The 13,700-nt window shown below is 38.9% G+C and overlaps 1 protein-coding gene across 3 annotated transcripts in view; it reads right to left on the bottom strand.

Annotated features, from left to right (window-relative positions):
• Positions 1 to 7,497, bottom strand: part of rnf24 (ring finger protein 24) — a 29,556-nt gene extending 22,059 nt beyond the window's left edge. The window contains exon 1 of one of the 3 annotated variants that reach the window (XM_057843771.1): positions 6,940 to 7,497. The gene's annotated coding sequence lies outside the window, so the exon portion shown is untranslated. Of the gene's footprint in view, positions 1 to 716; positions 6,914 to 6,935 lie in introns of those variants that run through there. The other 2 variants (XM_057843770.1, XM_057843772.1) reach the window with 2 other exon arrangements.
• Positions 7,498 to 13,700: the final 6,203 nt, after the last annotated feature.

The raw sequence follows: 13,700 nt of genomic DNA on the forward strand, positions 1-13,700 counted from the left end.
TTTTTTTGATAAAGGTAAGGTAAATAAAGTTCCTTCAAACACTCAAATACAATATTGTTCATGTAAATGAAAGCAGGACTACCAGATGATTAGGAGAAGCTGGCAATAGAACTGAGAAGGTAGTAAACTTCTAAATACTCGAACCAACCCCCCAAAACAACCCAAACTCCAGTGTGGCCTCTGAAAGTAACACAAGCTGACACAAACAAGAGGTACTGACACATACAGCTGTCTCTCAGCTGCTTTTTTTTTTTTTTTTAATTCATTTTTGGTGGGTGGGGGAATGGCTGCTGATCACTTCTAAACACAAGTCATGTTACTTATCTTTCCTCATCAATTATTAGTTAGGTATTTTACTGCAAACTGTGAATGTGGACACTATAGACTACACCCCCTCCCAAGCCATAAAACCAAGGTCATGGTTGCTCTAAGTTAAGTCTCAGTTCTGGCAATTCTGGCTTTATATGCTACTGACAAAGAAGAAATAATCAAATAAATACAAACCTGACCACTTGATCAGCAAACCTACTTTGTAATCTAGTAGTAGTAGTAGTTCTCTAGACTAGTAAAATAAAAAATTGCACACTAAACTAACAAAGAATAGAGGTAAACAAATTTCACTATATGGGAAAGTATTGATTAGCACTCATGTGCATTTTCTTCCCAGGATACAACTATTTGCAAAGTATGGTGAAACTGAATATACAACATCTTACCGTATATGTTGTCTCATGTAGTAGGTTCGTAGGTATGTGTCAAGTGTAAGGTTCGGCAATGCAATTTTCTGTAATTCCTAATCTTTGTAATTTGGGACAAACCACATTGGCTAGCAACTAAGTGTTGCAACTTCAAACTACAATATGGTGCATCATTCCTGTCATCATTGTGAAATTGCCATTCCTCTAAAATCCATGGTGTCTCAGCATTAGCTTAACAATAAAAAAAGCATGCTGGGAAACATGAGCTGCATGACAATACGATGTTGGGAGTTCTCAGGCTTATTATTCATCTACAGTGGAGTCAGCATTAACCGCAACCTCACCGTGTACATAATATAACTGTGGTTTCATTTAGTTTTGTCAATATCAGTCTGGAACATTGAGAAATATGAGATGATATATCAACCTGCCACTGGTGTGATTACAGAAACAGGCGTTTAAGTAGACAAAAGAAAAGATAAGTCTCTTATTTCTAATGAACGGGATGTTTACATAACAATAGATTGAAAAATATATACTGTAATAGAGTATGTATTGTATGCCTGACAAGTAATTTGCCTTGTCAGTTTGTAAAGAAACACAACTGAGTAGCAATGCACATGCACAAGCATAACAACAGCACTTGTGCTCATTTTTGTGGTCTGTGATATACAATACTTATACTATAATACTGCATATGTTCAATCAAATAAACATGCCTAAATCAGGACAATTTCGTTGTCGTTTTCACACTTATTATTATTATTATTATTTTTTCAGTATTTTCATGTCCCAAATGAATTTCTAATGAAAATATATGACTAACACCACAATGTATGTTAAACTGTTTTCATTTGATGCCAATAAATAATGGGAAAATATATTCCATGGGTAGATTTCAACTTGTGAAGTCAAAGTTAGCTATACAATGCTCTGCATATAGAACAGCATGAAATGTTAAATGCACATTCAGAACATATGGTTACAGCTAAGGTTACTGATGCTAAACTGAGGTCCATCCATTCAGTTTCTATAACGCTAAGGTTTACTGGAGTCACGGGTATGCTGGTGCTTATCCCATTTGACTTTATATATGTTTCCTGCCAATCACAGTGGACAAAGGGTTACTGTAGTTTAGGTATAGGCGATCTGGCCAAAAATGACAAAGAATAGCATTTTTAGCCTTGATTTAAAGGAGCTAACTGTGTGAGCACACTACAGACCTTCAAGTAACTTGTTCCAGAGGTGAGGAGCATAGTAACTAAATGCTGCCTCACCCTGCTTGGTTCTTTTTCTTGGAACATGCAGCAAACCACTGCAGCTTCCTGAGTGGTTTTTGTTAAGACGTGCAAATGTACCACAACAAAAGTCCAATCTAGTAAATAATGAATGCATGGATAAGTTTTTCCATTTCTTGTTTGGAATAAAGTCCCATAAATCTGGCTGTAGTTTTAGGTGGTAATAGGCAAATTTTGTGACAAATTTTAGATGGCTGTCAAAGTTTAGCTCTGGGTCAATAATTATGCTATGATTTCTGGCTTGATTTGTAGCTTTAAGTGACATTTTGCCAAGGTGTGTGCTGATTTTTGACCTTTCCTTTCTTGGCCCAAAACATTGACAACACATTGAAATGTACAATTGTGTGTCATCTACATAGGTGTGATAGGAGATAATTTACTGTTCCATAATCTGAGCTAAAGGAAGCATAAAGATATTGAATAGAAGCAGACTGAGAATGGACCCTTGAGGAATCCCACATGTGATTTTGGTTCATTCAGACTCATGATTTTGGATTTCTTAGTAGATAAGATTTGACCCACTGAAGCTCAGTTTCGGTACGCCCTACCCATTGTTCCAATCTGCTGAGTAGCATGTTATGACCAACCGTGTTGCGGGACTGAGATCCAGTAATTCCAGAACAGATTATGTGCCTGCGTTGTTGTTCTGACGAATATGATTTAGGTAAGGCTTTCATAAGCACAGTCTCAGTGCCGTGGTGCGGCCGAAATCTAGACTGAAATGAGTTAAAAATCTTAATTAGAAAAAGTGCTATAGACAATGGATGGATGGATGAATGTTTTGAAAATGAATCATTTAAAAATATGCTCACTTTTCTGCAGCACTAAAGACCTTTACAGCAATCCTCAACATACCAGAGCTATCATTTGCAGAAGTCTGTTAGAAACGGAGCGTGCTCCGAGGAGCATTGGCACCTACCTGACACACTATGTGGCACTTACATGATTCCTTCAAAAACTACCCCTTTTGACTAAATCACTGCAAAGGTAAGAGCTTAATTATTTAATTAGTGTATTTGTGACAAGCACAAACAGTCCTAATGTATCAATTTCCACAACTGCATGCTAAGTTTCATCAAGCTGCCAACTTTTTTACAAAACAATACAGTGCCTGTCTTGAAACTGTACTATAATTCATCTCCATGAACACAGGGTGCAAAATTATGCAATAGTAAGTAGATATTGTTGAATTCATTTCTTATGTGCGATGTTCCACCCATCAGTGGTTATGCAATATTGTGTCATCCTCCCTCCACATATTTCACAAGGAATACAGGCTAAAACACTGACCTTTCATCCACACAAAAGTTAAAATGTGTTTGATTGCCACGATTAAAAACAAGTGGGGGTAACACAAACTGGGGCAGAAGCATGGTCTGATATCAGGCTTATGTACTGAGGTTGGCTTGTAATAACAATTTATTTGTCTGCCCTAAACACACATTACATACTTGCTAGACACAGCATTAGGTATGTCTGCACAATGGTGTTTAATTCAGACCAAGAGCCGGACTGAAAATTGTATATTTTGCATCAAAGAGTGCTATATGGCCCAGGGCCAGTATTTGACTGTGTTAGGCAACCATGTAGCTTAAAGATGCTGTCCCAACCGGGCTACCACAAATTTCATCAATAAATACATTAGAAATACTAGCACACGAACACCTATTCAGGCATGTAGTGTAGTTGCATTTTACAAATGGGGAGCGTGGCTCAGTGGTAAGAGAAGTTGTCCCCCAATCCAGAGGTTGTGGGTTTGATTCTCCGCCCTGATGAACTCGTCTAAGTGTCCTTGAGCAAGATACTGAACCCCACGTTGTTCCTTGTGCTGCGTCACCAGCAGGTGGATGGCAGGGTAGTGTAAAGCGCTTTGAGGGCCTTGAAAGGTGGAAAGGCGCTATACAAGTATAACACCATCAAAAAACAAGTATGACAAATACGTTTTTACTCTTTTATTCTTATATCAAAATACTTATAACAAGATTAAAAAATCTGGAATCCAAGGAGGTGGCGAAAGTTAAGCCGCAAAGTAACGAGGGATCACTGCAATTGAATTTGAAAGTTTTGCATAAAAGAAAAGTACATTTTGCGATACATTTAGGTTTGCCTAAGGCTACTACTTATCTTTTGCAGAAAAAAAGCAATACTGACCAATCCAGGGTGTTCTATGCCTATCGACCAAAGTCAGGAGGGATAGGCTCCTGTTTGCCCTTGACATTATTGAGGACAAGTGTAATGGAATAGATTGATGTGATATTGTAGATTAGTTAAAGTTTGCGTTATGTTCTGGGTTTTGTGTGGAATTAGCATGTTAACTGTATCCTTGCGATTTAATACATGTACCCTAGCTTCACATTCTAAAAACATGCATGGTAGGTTAGTTGAAGACCCTTGACTGAAATGCCCTTAAGTCTGAATGTGAGTGTAAGTGGTTGTTTGCCAGTCCAACATGCATGGTAGGTTAGTTGAAGACCCTTGACCGAAATGCCCTTAAGTCTGAATGTGAGTGTAAGTGGTTGTTTGTCAGTCCACGGTATGGCTGCTGGGATAGGCCCGATCGAACAAAGATAAAATGCAATACTATTTTGACACAATATGGGGGAATACATCAGTATAAATTGCTGCAAGGAAATAATGCAGATTACCGCACACATTTTTAAACTGATACTGGCAAAAATAGTGTACTACCTAGTAGGGGCGTGATAATATATTGATACGGTGAAATTTTGAAATACTTTGCATCCTGAAAGGTCGCTACCATAATTTTCCACTACAAAAGTGTCGATGTTAAGAGTGACACTCATTTATTCACAAAAATGTTGCAATAATATAGGGTTGCTCAATTTATTTACATAAATGTTGCAATGTAGTATTCTCAGTTCATTGCAGACTGTTTGCAAAAGTGCAAAAACATTGTTCTTTCCCCATTTTGAAATAGCCAGGTGAATAGTAAACTATCGTATATTGATTTCCTGACCCATATATCAATAATTGTTGTATCGCCATACTGTAAAATAATCATTATCGTATCGGATTATGAGCTCCCTACTACCCTATTCTCCTGACTGGAAGCCAGTCAAGATTTTTTTTCGAACGTAGAAGGACAACATGCTCACACCACAAATGAACGTCAACTTTCAAACACCAAACAGCAGAACTGTCTGTGAGATGCGCTAACCCCTAGATCACTACTTCTCAAATAGTGGGGCGCGCCCCCCTGGGGGGGCGCAGCGCGATGCCAGGGGGGGCGCATGTGACCTCGGGGAACATGTTTTTTTTTGTTTTGTTTTTTGCCGTACTGGAATAAAGTGTATTTGCTCATCCACTCAGTAGGTGGCAGTGGCGCTCTCATTTTCAGAGTGCGCGCAGTATTTTTGAACTAAGGAAGCGCACTCAGCGCACACAGACAACAGATATGAAGAGCAGTGTGCCGCCGCCGTTTTCGAAAGCCGTTTTCCGACCTGACTCACTCACGCAGCGACCCACTGTCTTGTCCGGTTCTCACGTCGCCGCCCGAGAAGTGCCATTTTCGGCTTGGGATCGTCACGACGACCGCCTTCACCTACGGTTCTACCTCGGCCACCGTGAATGCGCGTTTTTCGTGCCTTTTGCCTTTTAGCTTTGACTTTTAATACAGTGGGTGATGATGAAAGACCACTGTTTGCTGTGTCTAAAAATAATTATAGCAGACAGCCAGAAGCCAAATCAATTAAGACGCCACTTAAAGACATTAGACCCCAATCTCATTGTTAAGCCGCTTGATTTTTTCAGTGAAAACGTGCCGAATATTGCCAACAATCATCCTGCTTTGTCAATGTTATATCAGTAAACCAGTGAGCACTGTTAGCATGCTCATTGTAAAATAACTCCACACCATTGCAAAGGAGGTAAATACTGTGAGCAGCAAAAATAAAAATTGTCCAGTCCAAGGACACTTTTTTTTTCTCTTTTATTCAGTTTTGTTTTTTCGGTCAAATTTTTTGGCATATTGTCCTCATGAGAGAATGTTTCTAATCAATTTTAATATGTTATTATTTACTGATTTTATTACATTTTATTTTTCTGTATCAAATGGTCAAAAATGTACCTTGAGTGTATTTTTTAGTTTGGATGTGAATTTTGCACGTCAAGTCTTCTCTGTTACAAACAAAACAATGTTAATAAAGTTATACTTTATTATAAGTTGATCTATGTGACTTTTTTTCTTTATTAGAAAAAAAGGACACAATGTTAGGCAGATGCGTATTTATAATAGTAATTTTATAGACAAATGATACTATTTACAGTGGTGGCAGAGAGTTTGGGGGGGGCGCGAAACATTTACGTCTTCCTTGGGGGGCGTGACAGAAAATAATTGAGAAGCACTGCCCTAGATTAACATGTACCAGTAACAATGAAAATGAAGAATTGTGAATGCATCTCTCGTATTGAAACCCTGCATAACGTGCAGGTGTACCTACTTATTTGTCCAGTGTGTGTGTAGGTCACTTTGACATGATGATGTGAATGGGCTTCATCACGTAGACAAGAATGGACACAAAAGCCCTTTGACATTTGTGCAGGAAAATGGACCACGGGGGAATCTTACACACAAGGTTGATTCGGTCAATGTAAGATAGCATTTTTAATTGACCACCGAGTGTGACAGAATCTTGCCTAAAGAACGTGAGAGCCCCCGGGGCGTCGGCTCGCTAACTAGCTAAGTAAGCCCCTCGAGGTCAATACCTCGTAAAAGCAATAGCTGTTTTAGTTTACGTAAAAAATAACACTCAAATGAAACACCCAGCAATTCATGGAAATATAAAGATAAGCGTTTACTACGAAAGGCGTATTACTATTTTACAGCTTGCTAGCATCGCTGCTCGTTGCTAAGTGACGTTGGCTAGCAAAATAGTAATTATTATGTAATTGGACGGAGACGAGACGAGCGTCCACTCACCCACCAAGCAAGCACGTTCCAAAATCTTCTCTTTCACTTTCGCCGAAGTCTGATAGTTGAGCTGGACCGCTGACGTATTGAAATAAAAACTTAATTAAGATTGACGTCGCCCGATGTTGTGGCTGGGGTGGACTTCATCCGACGCACGCCAGTCTGTCGTGGTGCTATTGACGCTAACTAAAAAAAAAAAATAATAAACGAGGTATGCAGTTGAGTCCGAGTTGGGAGGCAGATTGTTGGTAAAAGGGGTCCAAATCAGTGGACTTGAAGGATGCTCTGTCCGGTGTCGTCTCCGTTCTAAGGGGGTCTTTCCCTAAATTCCACGAGTGGGGTGAATGGCAGGCGAGCAGCACAGCTTTTTTCTTTTTTTTCTTAAATAGTGTCCACGACCAACACGCTCTGCTCTATCCACACGTCCTCCTCCCACTCAGGCCGATAGACAAGAAGCGAGCTGAGCGAGTGAAACTGCTGGCTCGTTTGGATGACGGCGTGGCCGCGGGGAACGATGCCAAGAGGAGGGAGGAGACACGTTTTTCTTTTTCTTTTTTTTTAAGTGGACGGAGCGCCGGTGTTTAAATAATCCCCATAATAGTGACTGGTTTCTATAGACCCTACCCACGTGACGTCACAACTCCTTCCTCCTGACTGGTGCCGCCCAATTGTCCGTCAACACATCATGTTTACCTTTTACGGCTACGTACATTCCTCCTATTTACGACGTGTTTTTCTGCTCGTTAACATTAATAATCAAAATGGTGAAGGCGTGTGTGGCGGTCGGTTGCAATAACAGAGAAGATAGACGGAGAAGACGGAGAGACTTGAAGTTCTACCGGATTCCGAGAGACCCGGAGAGAAGAGAGCGAGATGGGCTGCTGCAATTCGACGAGAAAACTGGGCTCCAAACGATTACCACAGATTATGTAGTAGTCATTTTATATCTGGTAAGATGCATTTAATATATATTTAGAGGGTTTTGGGCTGACAACCACAATTAAGATCATTGCTAGGCTAATCGCCGACAACATACACGTATGTATGTAGTGAGAGTGCTATCCCTAAACCATATAAACATTAAAAGCCCTAACTCCATTGACAAACGTCATGAAATACATTAGACTTGACAGTGGATGTTAGCAATAACAAAAGATTTTGAATTGAAAATTTCGTAACTCACCTTTCCAAGCACAAGATAGATTCCTGCCGAATTTTCGTGGACGAGGACCTGTTTCACCCAACCAGCAACGAAGTATTTATAAGCCTCCAAGCTCTTAAAGTTTTTCAAACTTTCGTGAGAATAGGCTGATTTTGTGTGGACAAGATAGTTGTACATATCAGGGTAGCTAGCAGATGTCAGGCAAATACGGCGGAGACAGCGGGTCGAAAAACATCGATTTAGGCATCAAATATGGATCTGGCGAATGGATAAACTGAAGCTTTTCCACATAACGCCTTTTATGCAACGCATCAAGTGAGTTTACGGCATCCGAAAGCACCGGGTCTTCCATGAAATGCATTATAAATTGCTCGATCAATTGAGACCATTGATAATACAGACACAAAATGACGGACAAGGGGGCGGAACCATACAGCGAGCACGTGATTTTGTGACGTCGGTGGGTAGGGTTTTCCACCGGCAATATTATACCAACATGATCTTCGGTAACAAACTGGAGTGCAGTCGGCCTAAGTATTCATTAATCAGACAGATCTTTTGTTTTGAAAGTTTATCAAATATATCTGAAAGCCATTGTAACTATATGTACTGTTTGAACATTAACATTAAAATAAAAAAGCACAGACAGTTCTGAAATGGAAAGTCATTGAACTTAAAAGTCCAATACTATAAAAACTCTTCATCTGATTGGGTTTTTGCCATTGGTTATTTTCCCCATTATGTATGTACGACAGCATGATCGTTACTGACGGTCAAAAGCGGTGCGTTACTTAATTTGAATAAATTGAAGAAACTACCAGCCGTAGTGAGTCTACTCTGCTCTGTTTATTTTTCATCCAAGACTTGGTGTGCGTTCAGGTTCATGGCAATGAAAATAGTAAACACGCATAGCCTACCTTTGCAAGAACGATGGAGTTACCGTTTGATACGGTCATAATGTGCAGGTCCTGCACCCATCCACAGCAAAACTGTTCGTAGCTTTGTAGCAATTTGTAATTTCGGATCACTGATGAGTTTAGTAACATACACTAAACAATAAATACAGCAGAATGTCCATTTCGCGTAATTGTGGAAGCCCGTCGACATCTTTACTCCATTTGTCTTCGGCTTGCTCGTAAGGGTCAACATTGTTCACATCCTTAAATTTGATCACATATCTGTTCTTCGCCTTAATAACGAGATTGTCTCTTTATCGAACTGGCAAGTTAAAGTTTAATGTCCCGCAAGCCAGACCTGCTTTCAATATGGCTGCGTTGTTGTCAAATCTCACGTGATCCCCCATTCTGTAACGTAAACACTCGAGCCATAGCGCACGTACTTCAGAGCTGGTTGTTTATATGTGAATTGTCTCGGCCTATGTTTGTATATGTGTATTTGTTGTTAATAAAGTTTGTTGAAAAAAAAAAATTCTGAGCCGGTGTTTTCACACACAAACCGGAACAGCGTGTGCGGCAAACACACACACGCAAAACAGATGCAGAGGGATATGATGGCAGAGCATTCAGAGGAAAGTTTGTCCTTTACGAGGTGGAGATATAAACACTATTTCAAGTTGATCAAAATTAAAGGAAAGAACGTGCATGTAAAGTGTAATTTATGTCCCGGGGCAAAGCTTTTGTAGACATCTGTGGTAAGCAATTCAAACTTGTTTATTTTTGTTGCACTTCAAGTGTAGGATAAATCTGTTGCTGGTGATGTGCAATAAATATTACAAGGTTCTATAACACAACTACCTGTCTGTTCTTCTCTATTCAACTGACTCGAATACTGCTCAGAAAATTTCAAATTCTTTGACATACAACAACTTTGTTTTAAAGTAACGGAAATAGTTACTTTCCCTGGTAACTATAGAGTAATTCAGTTACTAACTCAGTTAATTTTTTGGAAGAAGTAGTGAGTAACTATACCTAATTACTTTTTTAAAGTAACGTGCCCGTGTGCATGTGATAATCAAATGATGATGGACTATGCACCGAGCACCAACTCTACACGATTTTTCTATCTATCTAGCTATAGGTTTCCATCCAGTGGCGCCTCCAGAAATTTTTCATAGGGGTGGCCAGATGGGGCCACTTAAAATCTTTGGGTGGCACACCAAGCTAAAAGCCATAATTTCAGGTTTTCATTATATTATTGCAGTCAAAAGGTCAGGAGAAAACTATTAGAAAGACTTAAGGACACGGCTACTGATATACTTTCGTGTATTGTGTAATGTCTGATTTTACTAATGATGATAAGCGGGGTGGCCAGTGGGGTGGCCAACAAATTTATAGGGGGGGCCGTGGCCACCCCTGGCCACCCCCTGGTGGCGCCACTGTTTCCATCCATTTTCAGGTGTCATATAAATCAAACAATGAATGTTTTTTCATTCATGCAATGGAAGCAATATTTCATTCGGCGAAAGATGAAATACTCCATTCAACTTGAGTCCACATTGTTAAATGGTTAATTTCATCTTCCACCTCATAAAATATTCTGTCCATTGCACTCATAAATATTCGATATGTGTATAATATTGTAAGACAGTGTTTTTTCCCTTATCATTTGGGGGACCACAACTAGTGGTACATGTAGAACACTTTGAGATTCACTAGTCTTAGGCTATTGTTTTCTTTCCACTGTGGCTCTAACACGCTTTTCATCTATTGGTGTTAACGTCAGATGAACTGACAGTTGAAGGTTTTGACCCTCCCTTTGACAACTGTCATCAACCACCCACCCACCCACTCAGAAGCTACCACTTCCTCCTCCAAAAATATGAATGCAGTATCCAGGAAGCCACACTTTGGCCACCCAGCCCGGCACTTCATTCCCTTTGAATCTAGTGGAGGAGCGCGCCTATTGCCCAATGAATGTCTCTGTGAGCGCATGTCAATGAGGTGCAAGTGACAGGGCCGCTTTGTGAGATGTGTGCGGAGCGGGAGTGCCATGTGACACTCTTGAATGGGTTGCCAGGGCTTGGACGGGGGGGCTGTCCACAAAGCTCCATTGAAGGAATGCAGACTGTCTCTGCTCTTCCTTCCCCTCCATGGATTAGGGTGCTGCTTGGTACCAACTCAAAGGAGGGGTTCTTTATAAAAGAATTGGCGAGAGGAGCACTATTATCACGTGTTATACTGCCTTTATTCCCTTATATACAGACTGTCCTGTTTAATTGCCCAATAGTATGACAAGTTGTCCATTCAGCACCTCAGGATGACTTATGATATTAACTAATTTTGACTAATGCCTGTAAAAGGAGTAAACAGGCATCGCAAACATAATTCAATTTTAAAACACTGAAGACTGAATTAAATACATTATACTGATTCCTTTACAGGCCTGTATTGTCTTGACTCACTAGTTTGTCAACCTTTGAAGATAAGAGTTGTTACACTAACACTTTTTTTTGCCTGAATATTGAGGATGTGATTTCCCGTATTCTGCTGGTGTTGATTCTAAAACGATTATGGCGTTGATTTAATAAGATACTATTAATACATTTATTTCCCTATCCTATACTTTTAAAACAGGTTAGTTCATTTTCAGAAAAGCGCTGACCAAAGGTAACATTTTAACCTCAGTTACATCTCATAATATACGTATGCTTATTTCATTCCAGAGACAAGGAATACTAAATATATTTTAATCTCTAGCTCTTTGGACTCATTCTATTCCAGCCATTTTTCACAAGACAACCCTCATCACTTCCACTTTTAATGACTGTTCTTTCAAGATTCAAAGTGTATTTTGTTCTTTGCCTGTAGAAACAGAGAACCTGCCAAAAGAAAGACTAGCTTCTTAGTTTCTATTTTTTTTCTGTTTATAGATACTCTGCAGCCAAATGTGGGTATATTTTATGATCATCTCAATCTCTGGGGGGGGGGGGGGGGGGGGGGGGGATTGAGAAAACTATCTTTTTCTGAAAAGAAATTTCAAGCAGAACTTTGACACTAATATCTTTTTGCTTTGCAGACAACTCACATATCTAAATAATGCTTTCCTGGAAAAGATAAAAAATAATACAATAAAAGTGGTTTACTTTACTATATAACATAATTAATATTATTATCTGTCTCTGACTCTGTCGTTTTCTTTGTCAGTGTGTCAGTATATTCTACCCAGAGGGAGAAAGTCCAGTTGATTGTGCTGCTAGGAAACAGAAGTTTATTAGAATTCAACCTCCACTGAATACATACACTAGTGTGACTTTTGACGTCGGTCCACTTGTTGATGTCTTTTTATCAGGGTTGCCTTAGTTTCTACCGATCACACAACAGTAGTAAATTATGTTTTCAGGCAAAGGGTGTTTGACAGACCCCCCTGGGTGCCCCACATACTTGGGGCCCTGAGAAGTGGTCCCATTACCCCCCACCCTTTTTTTACACCCCTGCTCTTGACCATTGGTGAGGGTAGGAATGTTAAAATATAAATATCGCCACAGTGACGTACAGGCCCAGGTACTTTTAGTAGTAGTTGTGGTAATTGAATACATTTCCCCCCTTGGTAAATAAAATTACAATTTAAAAACAGCATTTATGTTTTTACTTTCGGCATCTACATCTGATTAGGGCTGTCCCAAACGACTAATTTCCTTCCGATTAGTCAGCCGACTATTTTTACGATTAGTCGATTAATCTAATCGTTTTTTTTTTTTTTTTTTTTTTTTTTTTAACTACTTTAATAATGACATTTTTGTTGAAACTTATTTATTCACAAAAAAACATTTTGGAACACCTAAATTCTTTATTAACGTATAAATAAATAACATCAAATCAATAATTAATAATAATGATAAATCAATAATAAATCACAAACAATGAGGTCAAATGATGCTGGCATTAACTAGTGCAAAAAAAAAAAGAACTTTAACAGGAGTCAAAACAATTCTCACTCTTTTTGTGGTATGTCATTGTCTATATGTCTATATTGTTGTAAATGTTAAAATGAATTGCAATGTCCCGGACAACCATTTTCAGAATACTTTGTGTGAGTTCAGATGCTTTTTCTGGTGTGCATTCCGCGTTTTGGGGGGAGGGGAAAAACTGTTCAACTTTTGTTTGTTTTAACCTGAAAATAGATAAAGTAGAGGGCACACTGAAATATTACCACAACTATTTTGAATGAGAGGCACACATACTCAAAGTAACAAAAATTAAATATATAGTATTACTTTTATAGTATACTATATGTATATACACAACAATATTTTAAATTATAAAGTGACTAACATTAGTGCAGTCATGGATTACAGTAAGCAGGCCAGTGCTGTTTCCATATATATTTTCATTATATTATGTATATACAGGATGTATGTATATATTTTCGCCAAGTGGGAGCTTCCATGATCCTAATAAATTTAATAATTAAATATGTATTTATATATATACATATATATAATTATACATACTTTAATAATTTGATTAAATAAAAATGCACGTTGATACGACGCTCATACAGGTAACTTCCATTTTTAAAAAATCGTGAGAAAGTTGTATGGATTTACAATCCGCTAGCTTGTTGTTTCTTGTTGTCTTGGAAAATTATACTTGGGTGACGGCGCTTCAAGTGTTCGCTCATAGCCGACGTGCTACCGTGGTATGCGAGCTCAG

This window comes from Corythoichthys intestinalis, chromosome 8 (genome assembly GCF_030265065.1).
Source record: "Corythoichthys intestinalis isolate RoL2023-P3 chromosome 8, ASM3026506v1, whole genome shotgun sequence".
NCBI classification, from domain to species: domain Eukaryota; kingdom Metazoa; phylum Chordata; class Actinopteri; order Syngnathiformes; family Syngnathidae; genus Corythoichthys; species Corythoichthys intestinalis.